This window comes from Peromyscus maniculatus, chromosome 15 (genome assembly GCF_049852395.1).
Source record: "Peromyscus maniculatus bairdii isolate BWxNUB_F1_BW_parent chromosome 15, HU_Pman_BW_mat_3.1, whole genome shotgun sequence".
Lineage (NCBI taxonomy): Eukaryota > Metazoa > Chordata > Mammalia > Rodentia > Cricetidae > Peromyscus > Peromyscus maniculatus.
In genome coordinates this window covers 39,999,181-40,026,585 of record NC_134866.1, presented here as the reverse complement: position 1 = coordinate 40,026,585, position 27,405 = coordinate 39,999,181, and the positions used below count along the sequence as shown (strand labels likewise).

At 36.5% G+C, this 27,405-nt stretch overlaps 1 protein-coding gene across 6 annotated transcripts in view; it reads left to right on the top strand.

Annotated features, from left to right (window-relative positions):
• The window catches only part of LOC121822746 (uncharacterized), a 73,690-nt gene that overhangs the window by 41,402 nt on the left and 4,883 nt on the right, over positions 1 to 27,405 (top strand). For 2 of the 6 annotated variants that reach the window (XR_006063956.2, XR_013044740.1), the window contains exons 4-5: positions 7,175 to 7,264; positions 18,765 to 19,800. The exons of 2 other annotated variants lie outside the window; for them this stretch is intronic. The gene's annotated coding sequence lies outside the window, so the exon portion shown is untranslated. Of the gene's footprint in view, positions 1 to 7,174; positions 7,265 to 18,764; positions 19,801 to 27,405 lie in introns of those variants that run through there. 2 more of the 6 variants (XR_006063954.2, XR_013044737.1) reach the window with 1 other exon arrangement.

Sequence of the window (27,405 nt, the reverse complement as noted above, 5' to 3'; positions counted from 1 at the left end):
GGCCACACTGGGAACGGAGCCAGACATGGTGGAACACGCCTTAAATTCCACCACCAGTTAACCATGGAGCTCTGGAGGTCTGTACAGATAGAAAGGAAGTGACAGAGCTGGGCAGGAAAATTAAGTGATGCAGCTGGACAGAGAGAGCAAATCAGATGGCAGAACAACAAGGCTTATAGGCATGGGTAGACAGGAAGTATCTTGCCCTTGGAAGCTGTGGAGTTGGTGAGGTGAAGTTAGCTTGCGGCTGTTCCTATTCCTCTGATCTCTCTCAGGCTTTCACTCCTATATCTGGCTCTGTTTTTTTTTTTTTTTTAATAAGATCATTTAGAAATTCATCTACATGTGTCAGCATGTGTGTGTGTGTGTGTGTGTGTGTGTGTGTGTGTGTGTGTGTGTTTTGCCTTTGCTTTCCTGTCTTCTGTGGGAAATGCCAGGTAGCAATTACTATTCATATGTCTTTTGGTTTGTAAAGTTCTCTTATTCCTATCAGAGCATGGAATTAGGTTGTCTGAAACTAATAGACCTAGACATACTTGAACTGTGTTTTGAAAAATGTATTCACTTCAAAGTAAAATGTGCCCGTAGTAAAAGTAAAAGCTTCCTATGCTGCCAGGCAATGGTTAATATGCTTCAGCTTTTTTTTTTTTTTTTAATTTTGGTAATTTGCTTTCCATTTCAAACCAATGGTCCCTAAATGTGACTTCTTTTGAAATAGCAGTAAAAAATCTAAGGAAAACTGGGACAAATCCAGGAAACAAGTGACTTACTCAAACTTAACCCCTAATGCAGAAGCACGAAGAGCACACTTCCAGGGTATGCCTGGGCTATAATGGGTCTGCCCTTATGTGATTGCTCCTCCTGCAGTGTAAGAACCCACATCTCATTCTTTTTCCCACCCATATAAATGTTATGCAAGGATGCCCTTGACAGTAACTACATGAGTCTATCCTTTATTCTTGGTTTTCTTTCTTTGAATTTCTAGAATTGTGAAAAAAATTTAAAATAATTTGTTAATGCCCCTTATATGTTATTTTTTATAGCATCTTGAATAGACTAAAGTAGTTTGATGTGAAGGCGATACATTTTTTTTACTTCATTTATTCCAAGAAAAGGAATGTAGATGCATTCTATTTGCTAATTTAAGATTATTTTGACTGTGGGGACTTTAATACTTTGGTAACTGCCCACAAAGTAGACAGAGGAAGGGAAGAGAGAGAGAGAGAGAGAGAGAGAGAGAGAGAGAGAGAGAGAGAGAGAGAGAGAGGGAGAGGGAGAGGGAGAGGGAGAGGGAGAGGGAGAGGGAGAGAGAGGGGGAGAGAGAGAGAGAGAGAGAGAGAGAGAGAGAGAGAGAGAGAGAGAGAGAGAGAGAGAGAGAGAGACCATGACTGCCATTGCAGCTTACTTGGGTTCTAAGAATGTAGAATACCAAATACATAATGAGAGATGTAAATCTGAGCTCAATGCTAGTGAGCTCTGCTGGGGCAGAAATAGTGTCTGTTCATCTGGTCACCTACTTCTGATTTTCCCTTGTTGTTTTAGAACATAGGAAATTTGAAGCTCCAGACCCCTTCAGATTTCGATATACTGATGCCTCCTCCTCCCCAATTTTTGGCCTGAAACAGAAAGTTATATAGAGATGAGACTTCCAATCTTATATATCTGAGTGAATGAGATAGGCAAATTCCACTGACCATTAGAGCCACCAACAACCATTTATTTTTTGAGCATACTAAAGTTGTTTAAAGAATTGCATATAGGGTATTTCTTCCAAAAATTAATGATGCCAATTTTGACTAACAGGAGAGGAGAAAGTAGTAGGGTCAATGCAACAACAAATCACAAAACTCAGTCAGTGTAAAGCTCTACCAGCACTAAATCTGCCGCTGTGAACTCATTTCAGAGTCAGCAGGCAAAAAAAGCAGAGGAATTCTCCATGGGAGGATCCCTTGACTGAGATATACTCATGGCTCTTAGTCATGACATTTTTACTGTCCCTTTGACATATTCATCTCTGGACACCCCTTTGCTTCTTCCATTTGCCATTTCTCTCTGGTGCCCATCCCATCTCTTAGCACGTGGTATACTCACACTATGTGCATGAACATGGAAACATTGGACCCTGTATCTTTCACCTCTGATTTGGTGTTACACTTTCACACACATGCACAGACACATATTGTGAACACACACAAACACAAAACAAATACCAAACACAGCCACCACCACCACAACAACAACAACAACAGAATAATGATGTAATCTCTTGCTCTTGCCCAAAATCTGAACACAGGATTAAAGGAAACAGACTGAAAAAGAAAAAAACACCCCCAGTTTATCAGTCACACAGCCTATTTACATATTTATATATTTGTTCCATGTAGGAAAATTATATACCCTTTTCCTAGTACCTGCAACATACAAATACTTATTTTAAATAGTTATCAAAACCATAAATAATTTGTAAAGAAATAAATTATGTAGCCCATATTTTCTGCCTACAAAAAGTTACACAGAAAATTAATTTTTCTGAATCACAAATTGCCTAGTAATTTAAAATCATCAAATAACCCCTGGATCACAGCCAAAAATGAACTGATTATAGACTGTTAAAAAATCAGTAACAATGAAACCTCTAAGTTTCTATTTTGCAGCCAAAACTGTATCCATTATAATGGAAAATTTCTCCCATCTTTGTGGGCATTCCAAATCCCAGTTGGACATCAATTTATTGCAGGCTTTTAATCACTTGCTTTCTTCTCTGAGGATATTAATCTTCATATACATTTTTAGAATAATAATTGTAAAAGTTACCTCTTGTGTTCATGAGGAACTGAACTAAAATATTGCTTGAATTTTGCATACCATTGTCTCTGAGCTATCTTTGAATGTGCTTGCTCCTTAATCCAGTTAGGTTGCATGTAAAGGCAAGTTTCCATGTTTCTGAATTTCCCAGAAGCAAGCAACATTTTTCCTTCTTTTCTTTCCCTTTTCCTGTCTTGTCTTGTCTTTTCCTTTCTTTTCACTTCTTTTCCTTACTTTTTAATGAGGATCTGGCTTGGAACTTCCCATGTAGATCACATTGCATGTGAACTGAGAGATTCTCTTCTTTTTGACTCTTCCAGAGTACAAGGATCAAAGGTCTCTGCCACCATGCCCAGCCAAAAGATATATTTTTGTATGATAAATTAACAGCCCCTCAAAAGTGTCCTACTGTTCTTGACTTTTATGCTTAAGAAAATTTGCTCTCTCTTTTATGGGAATACAACCAATGAGAGGCTTGGGTGACCACTTTTCCAGGCAGCTCCTGAAATGACTGTGAGCTAACGTGTGTCTTGAAAAATATACTTTCTTTAAATCCATTTGACCCTTGGAATATTCCCAATCCATAAGAAGTTGAACTACTTTTCAGTAATGAGATGCAGAGGTAGCTGAGTTAATGGCTCACCTTAAAACCTTCTTTTCATAAGAGATTGACCTGTTTCCAAAGCCACTTACCATTTGAAATCTGCTCTTTCCTCTTAGCAAAGGAATGCCCTCAATAATTTCAACATAAATAAATTTTAATGGGACTGTTATCAGATCTAGAAGCTAGGCTTAGTCATCCTTTCTTTCTTGCCACTGAATATTATACAGAATATTAGCATGAGTCTACAGAAACTAAAGAAATGTCTTTGTAGAGCAGTCGGTACAAGGTGTCAACATGGCCATTTGAAAGGAGAAAACCTTTAATTTCATGAGTCTGTCCACTACAAAGTAATGAATTTTATGTCTATGACAGAGCTGTCAACAATGATATACCTTATAGATGAATATATATATATATAATATGTAATTATATATTATATATTGATTATATATAATTCAGTATTAGGCGCATATATATATGTGTGTGTGTGTGTGTGTGTGTGTGTGTGTGTGTGTGTGTGTAACATTAGAAATATAAGACTAAATTAGAAATGTAAGACTTACATTAGAAGTAAGACTTTATAAACAGGGAGGCTTCTTTGATGAGAGTTGAGAGCTGCACTTACCTACCTGCAGGAAAAAGGATAATTGTTCAGAATGCAGCTCCAGATAATACTGGTTTAGGAAAGTGGCAGTAGTCTATTCTCCTCTAGGGTCTGGACTCACTATCTGAGGGAAGTGGATCAGGTTTGCAGTGTCACGCACTGATCAAGCCTTACATCTAATTAGGCTTCTGCTGATTATGCCCAGATTTTATGTGTCACTTAGAATATCTTGCCAGTCTGGTAATGGTTGTGATTTGAAAATGTTACAGCTGGGCAAGACTACAGGTTGCTTCTATCCCTTGGCAAAATCCATAGCAACTTCAGATATGATGAGAGATAGTCCTCAGACAGAAGTCTTCCATGTAAGTTCTAGCTTAATTCCTCCAAGTCCTGTGCCAAATGTGTGTGGAGTTTTCTCCAGTAGAGATTTATGTTCCCTCCCTGGGAGGCAACCAAAGGCAATAGCAAAAGCCTATATTGTTTTGGAGTGCGACTTGGAATCCCCAGCAAGCAATTCAGAAGAAAGTTCCCCATGCCCACTAGGTTTTTGCTAGACAGTTTATGGCTTCTGGGAAAAGTACTGTTAATCCAAGTGGTGTGAATCTGTAGCTTGATTTTTTCGCCTTGCCCACAGTCAGGACAAACCTCTGTCACCCCCCAGTCCCACAGCCGCTCAGACCCAACCAAATAAACACAGACACTTATATTGCTTGCAAACCGCATGGCCGTGACAGGCCTCTTGCCAACTGTCCTTATCTTGCTAACTGTGCTTTTATCTTAAATTGATCCATTTCCATACATCTATACCTTGCCATGTGGCTGGTGGCTTACTGGCGTCTTCACATGCTGCTGGTCATGGCGGCGGCTGCAGCCTCTCTGGTCATTGCGGCGGCTGCAGCCTCTCTGGTCATTGCGGCGGCTGCAGCGTCTCTGGTCATGGCGGCGGCTGCAGCCTCTCTGGTCATTGCGGCGGCTGCAGCGTCTCCTTCTGCCTTTCTGTCCTTTTATCCTGCCTAGCCACGGCCGATCAGGTTTTATTTATTAACCAATCAGAGCAACTTGATATACAGACCATCCCCCAGCACAGCCAAGTGCAGGCCATCTCAAACACCTGCACTCAGGCCCATGGTCCTAATCATCCTCTATGCGGACCTGCTGGGTAACGCCACAAAGAACCTGAGAATGGGCTCCCACAGGACCTACAGAACATCCCACAGCACTTCCCCTTTCTTTTTTTTTAAAAAAAAGGAAGGTTTTAACTTTTAAACATCTCCAAAGCCAGCTTGGTATATTTGGGAATTTGGGCGTAGCTTCTCTTAACTACTTCCTGCTGGAGGGGGGCGCTGTATCTTATGGGGATGCAAAGAAAATTTTAGGATCATGGAGTAGTCCGTGAGACCGTATCGTCTGAGCCAGTTGCCTTGAAACGATTCTGGATGTTGGATCATCTGGGCCATGGTGTCATCAAAGACCTTTCAGGTGGTCTTGGCTGGTCAAACCTGATGTATCTTAATCTGGAAAAAATCCATAGCCTCTGGCTTTCTGTAGAGATAAAAGCAGAGTCTCCTTTCCAAAGTAACACATCCTTATATCCAAATTTTAAAGTCAAGATATCTTTAATATATACATATTGGTTTAACTCAACATCTTTTACGATCAAATGTTTTTCTGCAGTTAAAAATCCCAAAGACAATATAATCCAAACTCTCTGTGTGATATCCATCTTTACATGGCTTTTTTAAACTTTCTATTTCTTTATATAACTGTCTATGTTCCTTTTCCTCTCTCTTCCAAGCCCCAGGAACCCGCCAGTAACTCAAACCGGCGGCTGCCGCTCATTTGAGAGAGAGAATTAGGAACTGTGGGGCGTTTACCGACGTCACCGTTCCTGGAGAACTTACGGACGTCACCGCTCCGTGTGTTGAGTTCTGAATCCTCTTTACCACCACGCGAGGATTCTTCTCAGATCACACTTTATTGGAGCGCCTCTTGGTTAAGGGACTTTGTCTTTAGTATTTTTTTTTTTTTCATAACACCGGCCTTTATCCCTGTTCATTTGTCCTTTTTCTTTAGTCCCCTTTTTTTTTTCTTTTTTTCTTTAGCCCTTTTTTTCTTTAGCCCTTTTTTTCTTTAGCCCTTTTTTTCTTTAGCCCTTTTTTTCTTTAGCCCCACGTTCGGGCGCCATGAATCCCTTTAAACTATAGATGTGTATGCACACATATGTATACACATACACTCAAATACATGTAATTGTAAGAACATATAAAGTAATATGATTCTCTAGGGCTTTTTCAAATATCTCTAGTTTAATATTGTTTATACCTCATTAAAGAAGCTACTTTTTTTGTCTCAGGAACCATTACAGAAAACCACAATTGGTTAAAATGCAGAGACCAAATGATGGTGAGATACTCAGCACCAATTAGACATCTATGATGCAACCCCATCCACCTAAGGCTCAGGAAACAAGCATCACAGAGAATGTGGCAACAAAATTGTAGGAGCATAGGGTCAGGATGTTGGATTTGTGGTTATGCCTTCTTTATGTTATGTGGAGGCTACACCTATTAAATCTCAAAATATGCTTATCGAAACAAGAGCTTGTGGTAATATATTTTTTCCCAAGGAATATTTTTATGCAACTTAATGAAGCTTATCTGAGGATCAGAGGAAAAAGCCAGCCACTATATTGAACATAGAATTCAGGCAATGAATGGTACCACACACCTTTAATTCTAGCATTCAGAAGGCAGAGATCCATCTGGATCTATGTGAGTTCAAGGCCACACTGGGGAACAGAGCCAGGCATGGTAACACATACCTTTAATCCCAGTACTAACCACAGAGGTCTGGTGGTCTGTATAGGCAGACAGGAAGTGATGTAGCTAGGCAGAGAGAGGAAGTGAGATGCAGAACAGAAAGGCATATAGGTGTGGGTATACAGGAAGTAGGTCTTTGGCTGATGAATTTCAAGTGGTAAGAACCTGGCTGGCTTCTTTCTGCTTTTCTAATCTCTCAGTTATTACCCCAATATATGGCCCTGGATTTTTTTTATTAATAAGACCATTTAGAAATTCGTCCTACAAGACCTGACAAATGGTACTTCCAGTGGGCATGCCAGTATTGATGGGGGAAACTCTTGTGTTTCCCCTCACCTCTAGATGAAAAACTATAGACAGTTAATGCTTGATGGAAGAAGGAGAATCGGTTTTCTCCAGGGATGAGGCCACTGACAGATTCTCCAATCCCAGGTAAGAAGCCCTGATTGCATATACATATAAGCAACATTTATCAAATGAATGAGTTTATATCTATAACATTGATATGTGTATGTACATATGTAACAATAAAAATCATATGAGGCTATGAATTTGAGAAGTGGGAGGAGTTAAAGAGAGGAGATGGAGATGGAAAAATAAATAAGATATTCATATGTGAAATTCTTGATGAATAAGTAAATAAATAAAAGTTTCAGCTCTTTTTTGTGGTATAAACATAGCGCTCTGGTTCTCATCTATGTAGCTAGAATGAGTTTGAACTTCTCTAACCTGTGTGTGACTACAGCCTAGGAAACCTGGCTAAACCTTATCTGATACTATTTTATTTCTTTCTACATTCCTGTTTTTTTTATAATTAATAACTTAGGATAATATTACAACTCACTAAGAAGCACCAAATAAAAAAAAATCCAAGGTTTCTCTTTGAAGTCTGTTTTCAACATCTTCTGATAAACCTTGCTGCTTTGTAAATCAGTGTGTGCTCTAGTCCAATTTGGTGCTACAGACACTCTGGATGCAGTAAAGCTTCATTTCTTCTCACATCTAATGTTATCAAGTATCCGTGAAAAAAAACCAAAAAACAAAAAACAATGTTTTGTCAATCTTGACTCAAGGAAAAGAAAAGCCATTAACATTGCTCTATTAGTTCAAAAGTGCTTAAACAAAAGTAAATGATAGTAATCATCTCAATGCCTGATCTAAAAATAAATAGGGGAGAAGAGAGCATAAACTGGAAGAGTGTGGTGAATGTATAAATCTAAATAATGGTATTTATATTAATGTAAACTTGATAATACCATTATATTATTTATAACTATATTTATAAATAAATAGTAAAGTCTATTCACATAGACTCCAAGGGCACCATTCATTTACAAACATATAAAATATATGTCATTATATGGAAGTACTTGCTAGTAATAACAAGTATTCCCTGTAGTTTGTTTCTTAACACTGTCATCTGTGCTTTGCAAGTTTGTATAAAAATGATAGTGGGCTTTTTATTTATTTAAAAATATTTTGTTCATATTTACTTTATGTGTGTTTCCATTAATGTATGTCTCTACAACATGTGTGTGTCTGGTGCACACAGAGGTGAGACGACTGCTATAGATTGTCTTGAACTGGACTTAGAGGTGGTTGTGAGCTGTCATGTGACTATTGAGAATTGAAGCCAATCTCTGTAAAAAACAACTGCTCTTAAACAAAGAGATATCTCTCCAGCCCCCAATGATTGGGTTTTTAACAGTTGGGTTGACTCCAGTATAATAATAACAGAAGATAAACGAGCTGAGGAGATGGTTCAGTGGGTAAGTTTACTTTCTGTGAAAGCAAGAGAACCAGAGTTCAAATCTCTATCATCAATGTAAATGTCAGCAGTGGCCAAGTGGCCTGTAACCCCAATATGCCTGCGTGTGTAGGGAGGTACATTAGTGATCTCTGGCCAGCAAGCCTAGGCAACATGATTAAAATTCAGGTTCAGTGAAAGATACTGATAATAATAATAAGGTTCAATAAATAAGGCTCAGAGCCAACAAGGGAAGATACTTGACATCTTCTGGCTTCCACATACACCTAATCAACCCTGTTACTTACTCTTCCACTGATGTGATAAAACACCACAGCCAAGGGAACTTAAAGAACCAGGAGTTTATAGAGTTGTATAGCTCATAGATTCTATGATGGCAGGGAGAAAGGATAGTTGCAGGGAAGGATTCTGGGGACTTATATATTGAACCACAAACATGAAGCAGAAAGAGGGGATCCAAAGTTGGTGTGAATCTTTTGTATAGTTTACCATAAGATTAGATAATGGAGAAATGTATGGATTATTTCAGAAGGAGATAGACTGGCTTAAGTTAAAAGCAAAGAAAATACAAGTCCACAGAAAAGAACTCTGCCACCGACCTATAGAAATATCCTTTGGTAAATAATTCTGTATCTTGGTCTTCTCTAGAATATAATGCGGTTGGAATCATACAAGCAATTATCTGGGCTAGTAATACAAATTCAAGTTACTTGATGGCTTTCTGTTTCTGGACAGCGTAATTTTTATTGTTGAGTCAAATTCATTGTATCAACAACAGAATTACTAAAAATATTCATATGTGAAGCTTTCTGTAGATTAGGATTTGTATTTAATTTATTTGTATAAATTCCCAGGAGCACAAATGCTGAGCCATATGGTATAGTGTTTTAAACAAATTTCAAACTATCCCTCAGCTAACTTGTCTTATTCACCAACTCATTCTGGCGTCACATTATCCTCATATGGAATTACTTACTATTCATTATAGTCAATCTTGAAGATTGATAATATCATTTTCCCAAAGATGTTCTTTTTTTGTTGCAATAGCTCATCAATATTCTGTCTTTTCCTTTACTTATAAATTATTAAATTTCATGGCTGTAAAAAGTAGTTGCTAGATTTCACTACTATTTGCTGAACCTATTCTATCAATTCTTCAGAATTAAAATTTTAAGAAGATGTAGGCTCCCTGTTGGGTATGGAATATATTTCTATTTAGACCTTTGGCTTTAAATTAGTGGGTTTTGGGGGGAGGGAGCATTTTTTGTTGTTGCTTTCTTAACATCCAGTCAGTCCTGTACTGTGGTATAGAAAATACATGTTAAGTGCTGAAATCTATCTTTCTGGCCTTCCTGTGTCTACTCCATGTTTCTACTTCCATTACCCAGAATACATGCAGGTATAGCTTTTTTGGAACAATTCTTATCTGTGTCAGTGACATCACAGGTACACAATGGATTCTCCATCTTGAGACAATTGGAATTGTTTTTCTTTATACACACACACACACACACACACAAAACAAAACAACAAAAACTCATTATTTTTTGGAGTGTGTGGGGGGAATTGTACAGCTATAAAAATAAGTGGCTCTTCTATATTTTCTTTCTGCATTTTATAAAAATTAGATGCTTTGACTAACTCTCTAAGTACAGATAATCTTGATACCCAACCTTGCCTCATGACTGGAGCAATAATGGACTTGCCCACACCTGGACCTCTTTGCCCTGTCAAACCATGTTTTCGTTTTGTTGTTGTTGTTTTATTCTTTGTGTGTGTGTGTGTGTGTGTGTGTGTGTGTGTGTGTGTGTGTGTGTTCTTTATATATTCTGAACATGAATCCTCTGTCATATATATATATATATATATATATATATATATATATATATATATATATATCTAGCTGATTCTTTCCAACTCTGTGGCCTCCCACTTCACCCTGGTTTGTGTTTCTTTTAGCTGTGCAGAAGCTTTTAGTTTTATCAAATCCACTTGTCAATTGTTGGTGTTAATTATTAGGCAAATAGAGTCCTATTCACAAAGTCCTTTTGTACATCTATATCTTGTATGGTACTCCCTATGCTTTCTTCTAGCTGCTTCAGTGTTTCTGGATTCATAGTTAGGTTTTTGATCCTCCCCTTCTCCCACTTCCCCAATTCCATCTCTACCCCATCCTCACAGGAGGTAAGTCCTTCCTTGGGTAGTTGACACAGTTGGCATACCAAGTTGGGACAGGAGCAAGCTTCCCTGCATCATAGCTGAGTATGGCATTACACCATAGGAAATGGGCTCTAAAAAGCCAGGTGTACCTGGGATAAGTCCTGTTCTCATTGCCAGGGGACCCATAAACACATTAAGCCACAAAACTGTCACCCACATTCAGAGGGCCTAGTATGGTCTCATGCAGTCTCCACAGCTGTCAGTCCAGAGTCCATGAGCTCCCAATAGCTTGAATCAGCTCTCTCTGTGGTTTTTTTCCCCATCATGATCCTGACACCCCTTGCTCCTATAATCCCTCCTTACTTTCTCTAACTGAGCTCCAGGAGCTTGGCCAGGTGCTTGGCTGTGGGTCTTTGCATCTGCTTCCATCAGTTCCTGGATGTATGTTCTATGATGACAATTAGGGTAGACACCAATCTGAGTACAGTTGAAAGGCTAGTTCAAGAACACTGTCCACTATTGCAATGAGTCTCAGCTGGGAACATCCTTATGAATTCCTGGGTCTTTCCCTAGTTCCAGATTTCTCCTTAACCCCTTAATGGTTCACTCTGTCAAGATATCTCTTTCATTGCTCTTCTTCACCCTCCCCACTCCAACTCAGCGATCTCGAGCCCTCATGTTCCCATCTCCCATGCTCTCCCCTCTTCTCCCCGCTCTCAGTTTACCCAAGAGATCTTAACTCTTTCCTCTTCCTGGGGCAATTCATGCGTGTCCCTCTTGGGGTACTTCTCTTTACCTAGCTTCTCGGGGATTGTGAATTGTAGCCTGGTTATCCTTTACTTTGCGTCTAATAATCACTTATGAGGGAGTACATACTGTGTTTGTCTTTCTGGGTCTGAATTACCTCACTTAAGATGATTTTTTTCTAGTTCCATCCATTTGCCTACAAATTTACACTGAAAGCAACAATCAATAAATTGGACCTCATGAAACTGAGAAGCTTCTGTAAGGCAAAGGACACTGTCAATAAGACAAAACAGCAGCCTGTCCTGCTGTTTTTGATATTATCATTCTGTAGTACAATTTGAAATTGGGGCTGGTGGTAACTCCAAAAAAAGTATTGGTGTTGTTTATTTCAGGATTGTTTAGTCTATTCTTGTTCTTTTGTGTGTGTGTTTCCATATGATGCTGAAAGTTGTCCCTTCAGTTTTATTAAGAATTGGGGTGAACTTAGGATGGGTCTTTCATTGATTCTGTAGATGGATGTTGGTAGGAGAGCCATTTTCACTATATAAATCTACTGATCCATAAACATGGGAGAGCTTTCCACTTTCTGATATCTTCTTTAATTTCTTTCTTCAATGTCTAAAAGGTTATATAGTACAAGTCTTTCACTTGTTTGGTTGAGATACCCCCAAATATGTATTTTTTTAAAATTTATTTTTAGGCCATTGTGAAAGGAATTATTTCCTGATACCGTTCTCGATCTGTTTGTCATTTTGTATATAGGAAGGCTACTGATATTTGTGTGTTAATGATATCCTATTTCTTTGTTGAAACTGTTTATCAACTGTAGAAGTTTCCTGGTGGAGTTTTTATGGTCATTTATTCATACAATCACATCACCTGAAAATAAAGATACTTTGGCTTCCTCCTTTCTTACTTGTATCTCTTTCAGTTATTTTATTACTCTAAGACCTTAAGTACTAAATTGAATAGGTATGGAGGGAGAGAACAATCTTGTCTTATTTCTGATTTTAGTGGAATTGTTTTGAGTTTCTTTTTGTATAAATTGATGTTGGTTATGGGCTTGCTGTGAACTGCTTTTATTATAGTTATGTATGCCCCTTGCATCCTTAATCACTCCAAGACCTTTACTATGAAAGGATGTTGGATTTTGTCAAAGGCCTTTTCTACCTTTAATGAGATGCACATTTGGTGGTTTTTGTCTTTCACTTTGTTTATGTGGTGGATTACATTTATCAAGTTATGTATGTTGAAACATCCCTCTGTCTCTGGAATGAAATCTACTTGATCATAGTGGATGATCTGTTTGCTGTGACTTTGTATTTGATAAACAAATATTTTATTGAGAATTTTTGCATCTGTGCTCATAAGATAAAGTGGTTTCTAATGCTCCTTCTTTGTTAGGTCTTTATGTGGCTTAGGTATCAGGATAATTTGGGCTTCATAAAAATTAGTTTTTTCTATTTGTAATTTTTGAATATTATAACAGACAGTGATGAAATTTAGAAAAGCATAAGGACATACTTTAAACATCTATATTCTACAAAACTGAAAACTCTAAAATAAATGGATGGATTTCTATGTGTATATGCCTGCCAGATGCAAACCAAGATTAAATTAACAATTTACATAGATATACAATGTACAATAAGATAGATGCAATAATAAAATTTTCACAACTAAGAGGGGAGTTTGGGAAGGAGGGCAATATGATAATATGTACTCTTCTGAGTAGACAATTGCTATTGAAGATAAGGACAAGATATGGATTCCTGTCCCATTTTCACATATGCTAGACAACTGGCTCAGTGCATGGATGTTTTCCAGTTCTTGGCTTCTTATTAAGGTTAAATAGGGGTCTGCACTAATGGTTCAGGGGTTAAGAGTGTTTGCTGCTCTTTCAGAGAACTTGAATTCAATTTCTAGCACCTACATTAGGCAGCTAATAGCCCCCTGTAGTTCATGCTCAGAAGGATCCCAAGGTCTCTTCTGACTTTTTTGTACAAGTATATGTAAATCTTCTCTCTCTCTCTCTCTCTCTCTCTCTCTCTCTCTCTCTCTCTCTCTCTCTCTCTCTCTCACTGTTTCTTACACACACACACATACAAACACACAAAACACACTCACATATACGAAGCCCAAGCCTAAATATATTCAGCACAGAATTCTACCAGAACTTCAATGAATCTGCATATTCTTATAGACAGGGAAGTAGAAATAAGACTATCTTGTGGAAAAGGAACAGTACTATGTAAGAATTTACATAGATAAAGAGAGGGTGAAAGTGAAGCTAATATGATTACATTATATTGTATATACCTATGAAAGTGTTGCAGTGAAATCCCTTTATTTATACAAATAAAACCCACTAACAAGAATCTCTACGTACAGAACATCTGTATATACAGTAATAACTAAGGTAATGAAATCAAGGACATGCACCTAAATGAAGGATTCTCGACAGCAGCACACTAGCAACAGATTTGTTTGAATTCTTCCATAGGATGAGTTTGCATACTTTTTGACAGTTAGGTGTCCTCTCAATATCCTAGATGTGGAGAGTGCCTATTCTACCCATTATGAATATCAACATTTCTCCTGGTAGTTACCAAAGTCCTTTTCTTGGTTAGAAACATCCCACTAACTGTTGGTGATTTGAATTCATTTCTTTATAAATTAAAATAATATGTCCAAGGAATGTCCTATTCACTAAAACAATGCATACATATATGCATACATATGTGCTCACAGTTTTGATAGACTAAATTCACCTAAACTCTGTTGTTTTTACTTTTGTGATTGAGACCCTCTTTCATATTAACCATTTTATGGTATTGATGTGAATAACTGTTCATGAATTTGTTCCCATTTGCACAATATGTCCTACATTAAAATCAAATCTATGAAAGTGTCATTGGAATTGTCTAGCCAACAAGTTTTTCACCAGGTGAATTTTAGCCCATCTAGAATTATTAGTCCATTCCAAGAGTACCGGCTACAAATCAGTTATACTTCAATCTGTCTTTACTGTGTAACTCCCATGTAACTCTACCCCTCACACACATCCCACACACAAAGAGGTAATAGGATGTGTTCATTCTTATTTCGCTTTGAAGCGTATTTTTAATATGATGCTTAAAATAAGAAAAAGAAAAAAAATGCTCAAAATTGCCTTCAAAATTTAAGAACCTATACTTTCTAACTGGTTTGTAATATTTTTTTCAATAGAGCATACTTTTAGGTGTCTATAATTAAATTAACAAGCACAGTCTAAAACATTCAAATGAATTTTTGTGTAATTCCTAAAGTGTTTTTCCTGTAAAACTTTTAGTATACCTAGAGTATTATTTAAAATGTAAATATGACCACAATAGTAATAACAACACATACAATTTACTTATCATACTTCTTGATACCAATTGCTTTTATTAAATTTATAGTATCTATAGAAAAAATCATTATAAAAGTAACTACTTTCTCAACCTATTTTGTAAATGAGAGCATTTGAATGTAGTTGGGGATGTAAATTAATTTACCTGGAATTGCACTTTTATAAAATGGGAAGTTGGCCAATCATTTGAGATATGAACCCAGAATCACTAATCAAATTCCTATACAATACCCAGCAAAATCTTTTTAGTCTAGTTAGTTGTTCCCATTGATATTTGAACCACTTTTTAAAAACCTGAAATTTTAACTTGCTCATATCTATATAATAACCATACGATTTAAAGTAAAGTTTTCACTTATAGTCTATGAAAATTGGCAGGATGTCGTAAAGAAGGACTGGGACTGCTCTGTTGTAACTTGGACAGTCAAATGTTCCTTCCTTGTCTCTAACAGAGGTGTAAGTGTTGAAAAAGACTTCCTTGATGTTTACAAATGTAATTTACTTAATCTCCTTTTAATAGAATTTAATCTTTTAATCTAAAGCTAGATTTTGTTTCTGTCTAGTATATCACTAATGTTAGTCTGAGGGGGCAGGGTACTGTCTTAACTCTTTAAGATTAAAATAGATACACTTGAACTCTCCAAGGGACATGATACAGATATCTCAGATACATATGAGAGTAGATGAGAGTAAACATATTTTATAAACTCAACAAAACACATTTAAGAAGAAATGACTTTTTTGTACTGTATTTTGAAACTGAGAACTAACATTAGGAAATAATAGGTATTTGTTATGATATCCAAAGGTCTGAGTATTTACTATTTTTATATTCAAGTTAGAAAAAATACTGTATCCACAAATACTGATTTGAAAAATATAATTTTTTTTGCCTATAAACGTCACATTTCCTGTTTCTCTGTATTGAGCTCTAGTCAATTCATAGTCTGTTGGCTACTATATCAGTGATACTGTTGGTAACAGAAATGTGTTACTCTCACTTGTAACACAGTTTCTAATCATGTTTATAACATCAGTGCTATAATATATATTAAGGCACTCTATGTACAAAGAAACCTGCTGTGTTTTACCTACTGGATTTTTTCCCCTTAAATTCTAAAATCAAATTCTTTGCTTAAATCAGCAGCTGCTTTTGTGAATTTCTAATCACTACGGAACAAATTAACACTGTAAAGAACATGCTGTTTTAAATATAAATGTTAACCCTTAGACATAGATGCATATTGAATGCATACAGCTTTCAATAAAAGGAAAACTATTGTTAACAAATTAGATAACCCATTTGCTAATTTTGGCTATCTAGTACACACATATACACAGGGGAATTAGTGAAATATATTTTCCTGTTTATAATACAAATTTAAATAATTAAGCAACAGCTCACAGGATAGTTCAATTGTATTCTATAAATATTTTGAAGAAATACTTTGACATACTAAGAGCAAAGTACATAAACCACATTGCTGCTCGGGAATATTTAGAATGTTTCAGATACTAGAAATGACATGGTCTTTGTGTATGGTATGTCTTTAGTACAATTTAGACCACCATTTGTCCTCAAGTAGGTCTATTTAAAGTATAATTGACTGCCCTAGCAATTATTGTGAATAGCAGCTGTCTGCTGGTAAAAAGGCATATATAAAATGAGGGAGAAAGGATCAAATACATGCAATAGAAGAGCAAAGCATAAAGAAAATATCTATACGAGGTTTCTCAGCCCAGATTTTATATTCGAAAGGGACAAGGCCTATTAGCCATTTACAATTAGGAACTAAAAAATAAATAAATAAAGGAAAGAAGAGAAGTAGGTATCTGTTCATGAAAAGCAGCTGGGATTCCCTAAATCCAAAACTGGCAAAAAGTTTATTTGTTCTAAAATTGTAGCAGCTTACAACATTTCAGTTATTTTCATTAGCAACATTAGGCTTTGTGAAAAAAAACCTTTCTTGTATCATGCACCTTCTGCAACACACAAAAACACCTTGCTTTGTTTTTCTCCTAAATAGCTCCATAATTAGATGGCTTATTTCATGTGTCTGTGCCTCTGTTTGCTGAAGAGAACAAGCCAGATAAATTAGCACTTAGCCGAATTCACAATAGCACATAATATGCCCTTGTGTTTCATATAAAGCTTTATTTGTCATTCACGGCTGGTTGGCAAAACTGACTTTGCTTTTGAAAAATGACAGGTGGTACTCTGGTGAGCTCTCTGTAGAAAAAGAAACAACCTTCTCCAACACAGTTTCTATCAATAGCTTCCATGATCTCGTATTCAACCCAGCCTCGTGCTTCTTCAAAGTTCTGTTTCATTTGCATCTCTTAGGTCTGGGCATCGCCAAAGATGTTTAATAATTGGGTTTCTATACAAATAGAAAGGCAGGCCTCTTCCTTCTCCACAGGCCTGATTAAAAGACAGGTGAAGTTCAGAGTATTTCAATAAACCTCAACATTCCACGTCAGGAATCAATAGTCCTCCTTCTTTTTTGGGGGGTGGGGGTGGGGGTTATTAAATTGCAGCTGTAACATTAGCCTTCTTTACCTAATTGATTGTCTTTTCACAGGGCTAAGAAAATCAATAACAGTCAATGGGACTGCCCTGTTTTTACCTAATAGATGTTTTCTCCTAATTGGCTGCCTGGGTGGCTTCACCGAGCTCAGTATGTTTTCAGAAGTCCACAGTATGTTGCGACCCTTGTAAACTATTTTACCCTGTGCAACAATTATTGATTTCATAATGAAATCTAGAGAAATCAATAGCAATCAGGAATATAGATCAGGATTCCTAGGTACGTTACCACAAAGGGCAAACTCACTTTGCCACCACTTCAAACTGTGATTCAATTAAATGTATCCTTAAAGCATGACGTTTTCCAAAGACTTTGATCAAAGTCACTTGATTTGTTGCCCAGGATTTTGCTCAAAAATCTAAGAATCAAAAGATACTAATTAAAAAACAACATAGCGATCTTTAGTTGGCTACGCTCTTCAAAATGAGAAAAAAATCGAATCAGGAATAAATAATGGATTTACTAGAGAAAAAATGACCTATCAAAAGTACTTATACACAGTATACAGTAGGCTAGAATAATTTCATGGACATCTTTCTACAAGTTAAAATATGTATTTCCTTGACTTTATGTAGTTCTATAGGCAGCACTCCCCTTTAAGGAGAAGCACAAATGTTTCCCAACCCATCTGGCATCAAGAAAACTTCTTGGGGTGGGTTTGCATGTAGCTTAGGGGTATAGTACTTACTAGAACTGATGTTCAAAGGGTTGGAGATGGGACTAAGCAGTTAAGAGCACTGTTGCTCTTGCCGAGGGCCTTGGTTCAGTCCCAAGCACCTATATGGTGGGCTCACAACCACCAATGGAGTATCGGAAGCCCTTTCCTGACCTTTGTAGGCACCAGATCTGCATGGGGTATACATACATACATACATACATGCAAGCAAAGCACGCACACACATAGTATAAATAAACCTTAAATAATTTTTGGAAAAGAAACTTTATTCAACTTTCATTTCAGAATGTGTTGAGCTCAGTTTTTGAATCTGTGTTGAATAGCTACCTGTATAAATCATAGTTTTAGATGTCAATTCCTCTTTTAGTCAGGCTATTGAATTTCCTCTCAAGAAAAAAAAATCTTCACAAATGAAAATATATGAATACCACTTATGTTTTAAAATGTTTAATCTCTCTCCTGAAATAAATTGTCTTTATTTATAGAAAAGCTAGAAAAGTGACTTTATTTTCATGTTTAATGTCTCAGTTGATCGCTTGTCACTAACCTCTATTTCTTGTCTATCTTTATACAATCCTAACTTTGAAATCTTATTTTTTCAGGTACTGGGAATTTCAACTGGATGCATCTAACACACACACACACACACACACACACACACACACACACACACACACACACATTGCCCATTTTTACTCCAGGTCTGGAGGAAAATTTGCATGTCCGTATTCTGAAATCCTATTTCTATTCATACTCATTAAGGCAACGAGTAAAAAGTGAGAGAGAGAGAAAAAAAAAGCCAAGTGGGTGCTGCAATTTGGAGAACAATTCTTTTTCCCTGTTCTGACAACAAACTGTAAATTGTCGTCTCTCAAACGAGAATCAGAGGCTGCAGAGCGAATCGCCTCACACTTTGCAGATTAGCATGCATGTAAGCCTAGTCCCTTTTCAGTCATCACTGAAGTGACATGCCCTGCTAACGTGTCATGCCATTTAATATGCCTAGCCATGATGGGATGACAGTTCCACAGTCAGTGACAATCAACCTATGTCTGCTGCACTGTCTCCAGCTCTCAAATCACACTTCATATGGTATATTTCAATTTGACCTCAGCCCTACCAGTTGTTCCCATTATCTGGCAAATGAATAATTAAATAAATAACACGATAAATCAAGCACCATCTCGGGAGTCAGACTTTGACTTATACATAGTATTTTTAAATAATCCAGAATGAAGAAAAGATCAAGTCAAGGTCTTTTATTTTACCCTGCTACATAAGGGGGGATGTGTGTAGAAATTGAGGGTGGGGAGACTACTGAAGAAAATGATACCTTTCTTAGACTGAGAGACAAGTGCCACAGAAAGGAGCCAAAATGTCAGCCGGATATTGTCAATAACACGTACATGTCTCAGAATATAATGCTGGTTTGTCTAGCTTAAGTAGGAAATCAGCATACTTCCCTGCTTCTTAGCACAGATGAAATAACAGTGACACATTTTGAAAGTTACTTTCCAACTTCCTCTCCTGTCTCTGGGGTGGCCTCAAGTTCTGATAGAATCAGTACTGTAATTTGTTCTGGTGCTCCTACTCCTGATATGTAGGTTCTCCAGATATATATATGGTAAACCGAACCATGTCAAGTATGAATTATGGGTAAATGTCATCTTTGCACAGCAACATTAAATAAGCATAAAGTCAAATGCGTGGATGTGAATCATTCATATGGAAAGTGGATCCCAAGCACAAGGCTTGTTTTCATGCAAGTATAATCTTCATGCTTTCAGGAAGAAAGAAACTAACATTGCTGTATTCAGAAAGTTACAGTGAGGTTGAATGAATTATGTATATATGCAGTTATTTTATTGATCATATTTATCATAGACAGACCCAACTGGGTAACCTGCTCTTTTCCTACTGTAATGTCTATTATGCTAGCTAGAAACTTAGAAATTATCAATTGTGTTAAAGTTTATGAGCAAGTAAATTGACTTGAATTACCGAAACATTCTTCTATAATTTGACTATTATGAACTGGAAAGATTGTAGGAGCCAGAGGGAATAGAGGATAAATGGGAAATAAGGCTTTCCAAGCATAGAAGGATGGATGCACTTAGGAACTCAAGAGATTCTGGCAGCATGCACAGGGCTTTCACAGGCCTAAGCTGGAAGGGGTCCCACTGCCGAGAGGGGAAGTGGACACAAGGCCACATCCCTAACCCAGAAGCTGATTCCAATTGACAACAGCTCAAAGGGGAAGATTCGTTTTCTCCAATAGAGCATCACTGAGCATACAAATCAGGACAGACCCCATTCCCAGCAGTAGATGGCCAAGACAAAATAAACTCAATGGCATTTTGAGAGGTTCCTTGTCTCATAATGCTTTGTCTGGGTATTATTTTCATTTATTTATTTTTTTACAGGTCACTTGGATAGATATACTAGCTTCTTGTATTGTGTTTTTTTTTTAAATAAATTTTGATGTGTGTTATCATGTCACTCTGTCAGTACCCATTTCTTGTGTTTTTCTTTGGCTCTTCTCCTTCTGCTCTTCTGTTTGGTTGTCATATTCCAGTCTGCCTTCATTTCATCTTATTTTATATTATTATTATTATTATTATTATTATTACATATTAGATACATGTTTGCATTCTAACAAGAGAGATAAAACAAGTGTAAGGATTTAGGTGGGAGGGGGAGTCTGGGAAATTAGAAAATTTCTGTGTGATTATAGAGTATGAGTTTTCTAAGAGAAGATTTTGACTGTAGGTTTTCCAGGTCCTTCATCTGGAGATATGAATTTCAATGAATGCATTGTATTACTCTTTCATCTCCAAACTTATCTTGGACTGAACAAAAGCAAAACAAGACACTGTTTTCAGACCTAAATCTGAATGAATTAAACATATCCATTTATGGGAACATGTGACTATATACTATTAGTGTGCACAGGTAGATAGATACACAGGCAAATACAAATGTGTTTAAGCAAACATGTGACATATGAATGCAGATGTTCATATAATAGCTTCTGGAACTTTTCGTATGAGACAGTTGTAGTGAAAACTTATTCCCTTATATTTCCATTGAAGAGCTCACAGAAAAGTCAGAGATGATATCAAGTAATTTTCCCAACACAGCTACTTCTCCATCTCCTCTCACTCTTTCATTAAAACACCCACTGTCATAATTGTTATAAATCCAGGGTGATTACAGTTTTAATAATAGCAATTGCAATTTTGTGGCTTATTTCTGTTGAAAGGCTGTAGTTATCTTTTCTCTTGTGTGTAGCTTTCTCACATTTCCATGAACTCAACCTACGAGACCTTTTTAGATCTCTAAACACAAAATGTTTGTATCAGAGAGCAGGCCATCTGTCTCAGATGCCCCTTTAAGTTGAGAATCAGTACTTTAAATTATAATCCAAGTTACCGAGCTCTGCTTCTTTCTGTAAACTTTTTTACACCCAAAATAGATCTTCAGCCTTAGACTTTTTAGCTACAAGCTTCAGTTGCAACTTCAGATTCAAAGATTATAAGATCAAAATAGTCATTCAAACACCTTATTTGTATATATATACAAATATATATATGAAGTGCAATTTTTATTGTTCTCAAGAAGATCATATGAATTGTTGAAGATAGTGAAAAAACAAATCACTAGTTTCAGTCTACATGCAATCTTGAGAAGGAGCAGACTCCAGAGTATTCCAGTATAGTCCAAACCATGCAAGAAGGGCAGGGTGTGGAAGGACAAAGTTCACAGCTAAGGAGACCATGAAATCTTTTAAATTAAAGACTGTGGCTCCCTTTACAAAAGCTAAGTTGAAAGTAGTATCTTCCATTTATATGCCCCCCCTTTTTTCCAGCCTTCATGTACTATACTAGAAGAAAGCCATCGTATGAAAAATGTAATCATTAGAAAATCATGTTTATTATGTGGAGAACTGAGAGGAACTCTTCAAGAATGAACAAGAACAAGGGACTTATCTGTGATCTCTGCAGGAGGAAAAAAAGCTGGATAATTTAGGAACTGAGACAAAATGATGACAATGTCATAGCTAAATTCTAACCTCTGCAGGCTGGATTGTCACAGGTTATTGAAAAGCCGTGGGCAACAACACAGTCTGTCTCCAGTTGGAAATAGTTACTGAATACAGGTCTGTCTTTGACAGCATAATGAGCCATAATTGTTACAATACTTGGACTTCACATGAAAATTAGAGTAACCTTATGCAGTATCAATCCCGATGTCAGCATTCATGATTCAAAAACATTGCTTAGAATTTTTAACTCAAAAGAATTATGAATCATCTGTCTAGCTAATATTTCAAATGAGAACATGTTGGATCATGATCTGTATCATGACTGCAGATAACATCATAAAATCATGAAATTAATTCATTCTCACAATTTATTTATAATCTGCTTATATCACAAAAGGAACATGATTTCAAAAGAAATTAATAGCACCATTGGGAAACCAGCTGTGACAAAGACACTCTCTGACATTGTGTTGATGCTGTGTATATGTTGAAAATTGAAGGAATGCCTCCTGGAAGCTGACATTGAGCGATGTAATCGAGTAATTGAAGATTTAAAAATCCTCCCACATTCTATGAAGAATCATTTCATTTTTGGAGAGTTTTTCTATGTACATTTGAGTTAGGTTGACATGTAAAAACAGACTTTTACTTTAAATGTGGGTGGGGGAGTAAATGCTCTATAGAAATAGACAAGAAAGGCTAATTCTGCTTCCAACTGAGAAAGTGATTGCTATCTAGCCTTAAATCCCTATAAGGTCCATTCTTCCTCCTTTCTTTAGGGATTAGGGTAGGATACGGGAAGGAGAGACAGGAATAGCACAGAAAGTCAGTATGACATTGGGGTAACATAAGCTCCCTGGGTTTCTGTTTCTTAAGGGAAATCATTCTGCCTTAAATATCCTCTCAAAATAAAGTTTCTTATTATGACACCTGCCTTACCATAATGTTACTCATACAGCTATTGTTATCTTAATATAATTACAATGTTAGATGTGTGTAATTTTTATGTTATTTGAGAGAACTTCACTGGAATCATGTGTTCACTCATGTAACACATATATGTTCATGTTGCATACATTATTTCACGTACTAGAGAAATAAGACACAGTGCCTGACTCATGAACCTCATTGTGTAGAACTTCATTGTGAAGAAGAATATGAACATCACAAAACCAATGCACTGTTCAGTGAATGTGAGAAAGCTAGTATGCATCTTGGTCATTGTTTTAGGCTCTTTATTACATAGAGAAGGTTCTAAGATATTTTGATGCATATTGCTTAAAGAAGTATATATGATAAACCTATTTTGCAGTAACATAACTCCCTGTGTGATCACAACATCATAACCCACATACTCTGACAGGGTCACAACACTTTTCCTGTTGCTACACTATTATTCTTCCTGTAATCATACTTGCAAATCTCAGATTATTTTAAATTGCTCTTCATTTTCAATATACAGAAACCAGCCATGAAGAAGTACTGTTTCTATAATTTCCAACCTCAGGGCCCCCCTCCTTTCCTTTTCTCTGTTATTTGGTGATTACTTTATTAGAGACATGATGCTGTCCAATTCTATGCCATTTTCCTTCAAATGGCATCATTGTACTCTTCTTCATAGCTAGTAAAACTGGATGAAACTCCACTGTGTATGCATACAGGACACATTCTTTCATCCATTCATCTGGGGATAGGCTTATGGGCTGGTTCTTCTATTAGGTATTGTCAGTAGTGCAGCAATAAGCATGAACATGCAGTTGCCAGAGTCTCTGTAGCATGTCTGCGGTAGGTACTTCAAGTATGTGCATAGAAGAGGGTGAAGTCAGATACCTTTATTTGGGTTTATCATAGGTGGTGCACTAATTTCCATTCCCACGAGCAGTGTGTGAGTTCCTTTAGCTCCTTGAACTTTCCCACATTTGTTGTATTTAGTTTTCTTTCTTAAAACAAATCTCCATTCTAAATAACTAGCAAATTAAAAAAATGCCCTGAAATTAGACCCAAAACCTGTATATCTCAACGAACTATTATACTGTTAGAATAACTATTCCAATGCTGTGGAACTTCACAACAGGTGTTATACTTAAAGAAATACATTAGTGTGAAAAACAGATAAAAGAGAATGCATGAAAGTGTATTATTTGAATGTAAAGAGAAATCATTTCTGCATATGTAACAAAACACCTATTTTGAGAAGAATGCAACTATGTTGTAAAAGTTCAAGTAAGAAATTGCATGTATTTTGTGCCCCACTCTTTTTTAAAACAGCTGTTGCGACTGGGTTGGAATGGCATCCCAATGCAGGTGAAAATGACTCCCACTCTTGCCCTTACTGTTACATTCTCGACTGTAATGTATTTATATTGTTTTGCAAATTTGAGTGACTCTTCAAGCTAGTCTTCGTTACGAACTTTCAGTGAATGTGTATTACCTGCCCTTAGTTTTCAGATCCAAGTTTCCCTTTACATCTTGTTTAATAGTTTACATACATTTGTTTACATGTTTACATATTTACATATACATGTTTATATACATATTCCCACCCTAATACCACACTTTCCTTTAAATCTTTGATCACCCCCCTTCCTTTAAATTTGTTTAGGATCACTTATTTAACGGCCTTTCCTGGTCACTCATCCTGTGTTCCATTTCAGTATTGGTAACTACTCATTATTGTTCGGTAGTTGTTGCTATTTCTAGTCTATAGGTCACAATTCCCAGTTTATGGGTGTAGATTACTAACCCTTAATTGGTGATGGAATTCTTTTTTATTTACCAGAAAGATTTTTGTTGTTGTTGTTCCAGTGGGCGTTTCAGAAATATCCTGCCCATCACTGACTTGCGATCTCTGATAGTTACAGTTTTGTGCTCTCTTCAAGTAGATTTATTTCCATCTGAATCTTCCCAAGCTCTTTTTCATCAAAGGGAGTAGGCTGCCTGAATCTATCTCCCATGAAAATCTTGCCAGTATTTGACTTTTGACTTTCTTAGATGGAAGGGTGGAATTAACCTTTTTTTTGCGAGAGTGTTTAACTATCTTTCTGATTTCTATGCTTTATGCCTAGATATTTCATAATGTTCTAACTTGTTAGTTATGTACTTAACTCTTCACATGCCTACTTTCAAGACCCCCACTGCTTATTAACCAATATTATGTCTATATGATTCATTATTCTAAATCCCAGTAATCTCTATCTCTTTGTTTATCTTTTGTTTAATGACTCAGAAAACTCACAATTTTCCAGTGTGTGTACATGTGTGTATTTGGGTGTGCATAAGTGTGTGTGTTTTACTAGAGTGCTCACAAGTTCACTCATCCATGAAGATACATCTGGAGGCCAGAAGTTGACAAAGAATATCTTCTTTAATCACTTTCCATCTGATTTTTGGAACATGGTACCTCACTGAACCTGGATCTCACACTTTTTTTCAGACTAGCTGGTGTGGAAGCCTCTTGTCTCTGCCTCTCCAGGAATTGCTGATATGTAAAATATTATACTATTGGATTTTTCTTACATACTGATGCTCCCTGCTTTTGAAAATAATAAGTAGGACCAGTGAGATGTCTCAGTGAGTAGAGCAGTTGTGTTAAAGTTAAACCACTTGAGTCCAATCCCAGGAATAAACATGAGAGAGGGAAAGAACCATCCCCCACAATATGGTCTCTAACCTATACACATACACAAACGCTCACACACACACAGGCACAAACACATGCACTCCACACTAATTTAAAAAAAAAGAAAGAAAAGAAACCTTGATTATATTGTAAAAGTCTATAATAATTACCCATGTGTTTTAGACATTTAGCTTTCTTCATTTATTCATTTATCCATTATTTATTATAGTGCTGGTGATTAAAATTCTAGCCTTGTGCTTTATTGTATAATGTTCAACCATTCAGTTACTTGCACATTCTTTTTTAATGAAATTTTTCAGTTTATTTATCAGTACTTAGGTTTCTATTACTAAGAATGTATTGACTATGTACATTATTGATCTAATATGACAACAATATGATTTATAAAATATGCTTGTAGGTAGGTATCATGTCCCTAAGTTTTTTGTATGATTATTTCTTGCCATTTTGCCATTTCTTTAGTGCTCTGTTATTTTGTTGGGTATTGAATTCACCTACAGTTAGTGTATTGGGGTTAATTTGCAGTTTACAGCCCAGTAGTACTTGTTTAGTGAAACTAGGTACACTTGAGTTCAATACATTATGTTTAGGATTTCAGTGATCTTACAGTGAATTAGTTCTTTGATAAGAATGAAATAACCTTCCTTATCTTTCATGATTAGTTCTGGTTGAAAATTTTCTGTCAGTTTCTTTTTCTGCCAGTTCCTAGAACGTTAATGCCTGATTGATTCTTTGTCCCATTGGCTTGGAATACCTTTTCTCTTCCCTCAAGTGAAGATATATTTTTAAAAGAGAATATCTTAACTACAACTTACGGTATGGTACCGCAATATTTAAGTGTTCTCCCTTATCACATTTTCATTTCCAACAATCAGCTCCATGAGAACTACTCGAGACAGAATACTATGAGTAGATCTAGATCCTAAGTATCAATGCTAATTATAAATACTAGTCATGGCATCCAATTGCTTTGCTATATTCACAATCTATTTGAAGTAAACCTTTATATAGAATATTATATAGAGATGAATGAACGACAAGACAACTGCTCTAGTCCCTACCAGTCAGCACACATATGAACCTGGGAAATTAAATCAATTTTTTGAGCTAGTTTTTTTTTTCCTTTTGACAGATACATAAAAACATAAAAATTATATGTGTTTGCGGGTTTTCATTTCAATATACTTAACATGTTATATGCATTCATCGGTAATCGCAAGCATAATTCTCATAGGTTTATCATTTGCTTGCAGTGGAAAACTTACCTCTAGTTGTTTTAGAAAGGTACAGTGTGTTTTCACTCCATTGTACAATAGCTTCACAGGAACGTACACAGTGTAGCATTTCCTCAGCCCTGCAGAACTATTGTCCCAGCCACAGTAATCATTGTTCTATATTCTTGATCCTCAGAGTCTATGAGATCAAATTCTCAAACAGGAAACGTGAGTGAGATCATACACTACGTTTTTCTTCTGTGTCTATGAGCTAGCTTCTTAGTCTGGAAAATAGCAGGGACTCGAAAAATTAAATATATTAATTCTTAATTTCATTTCATGTA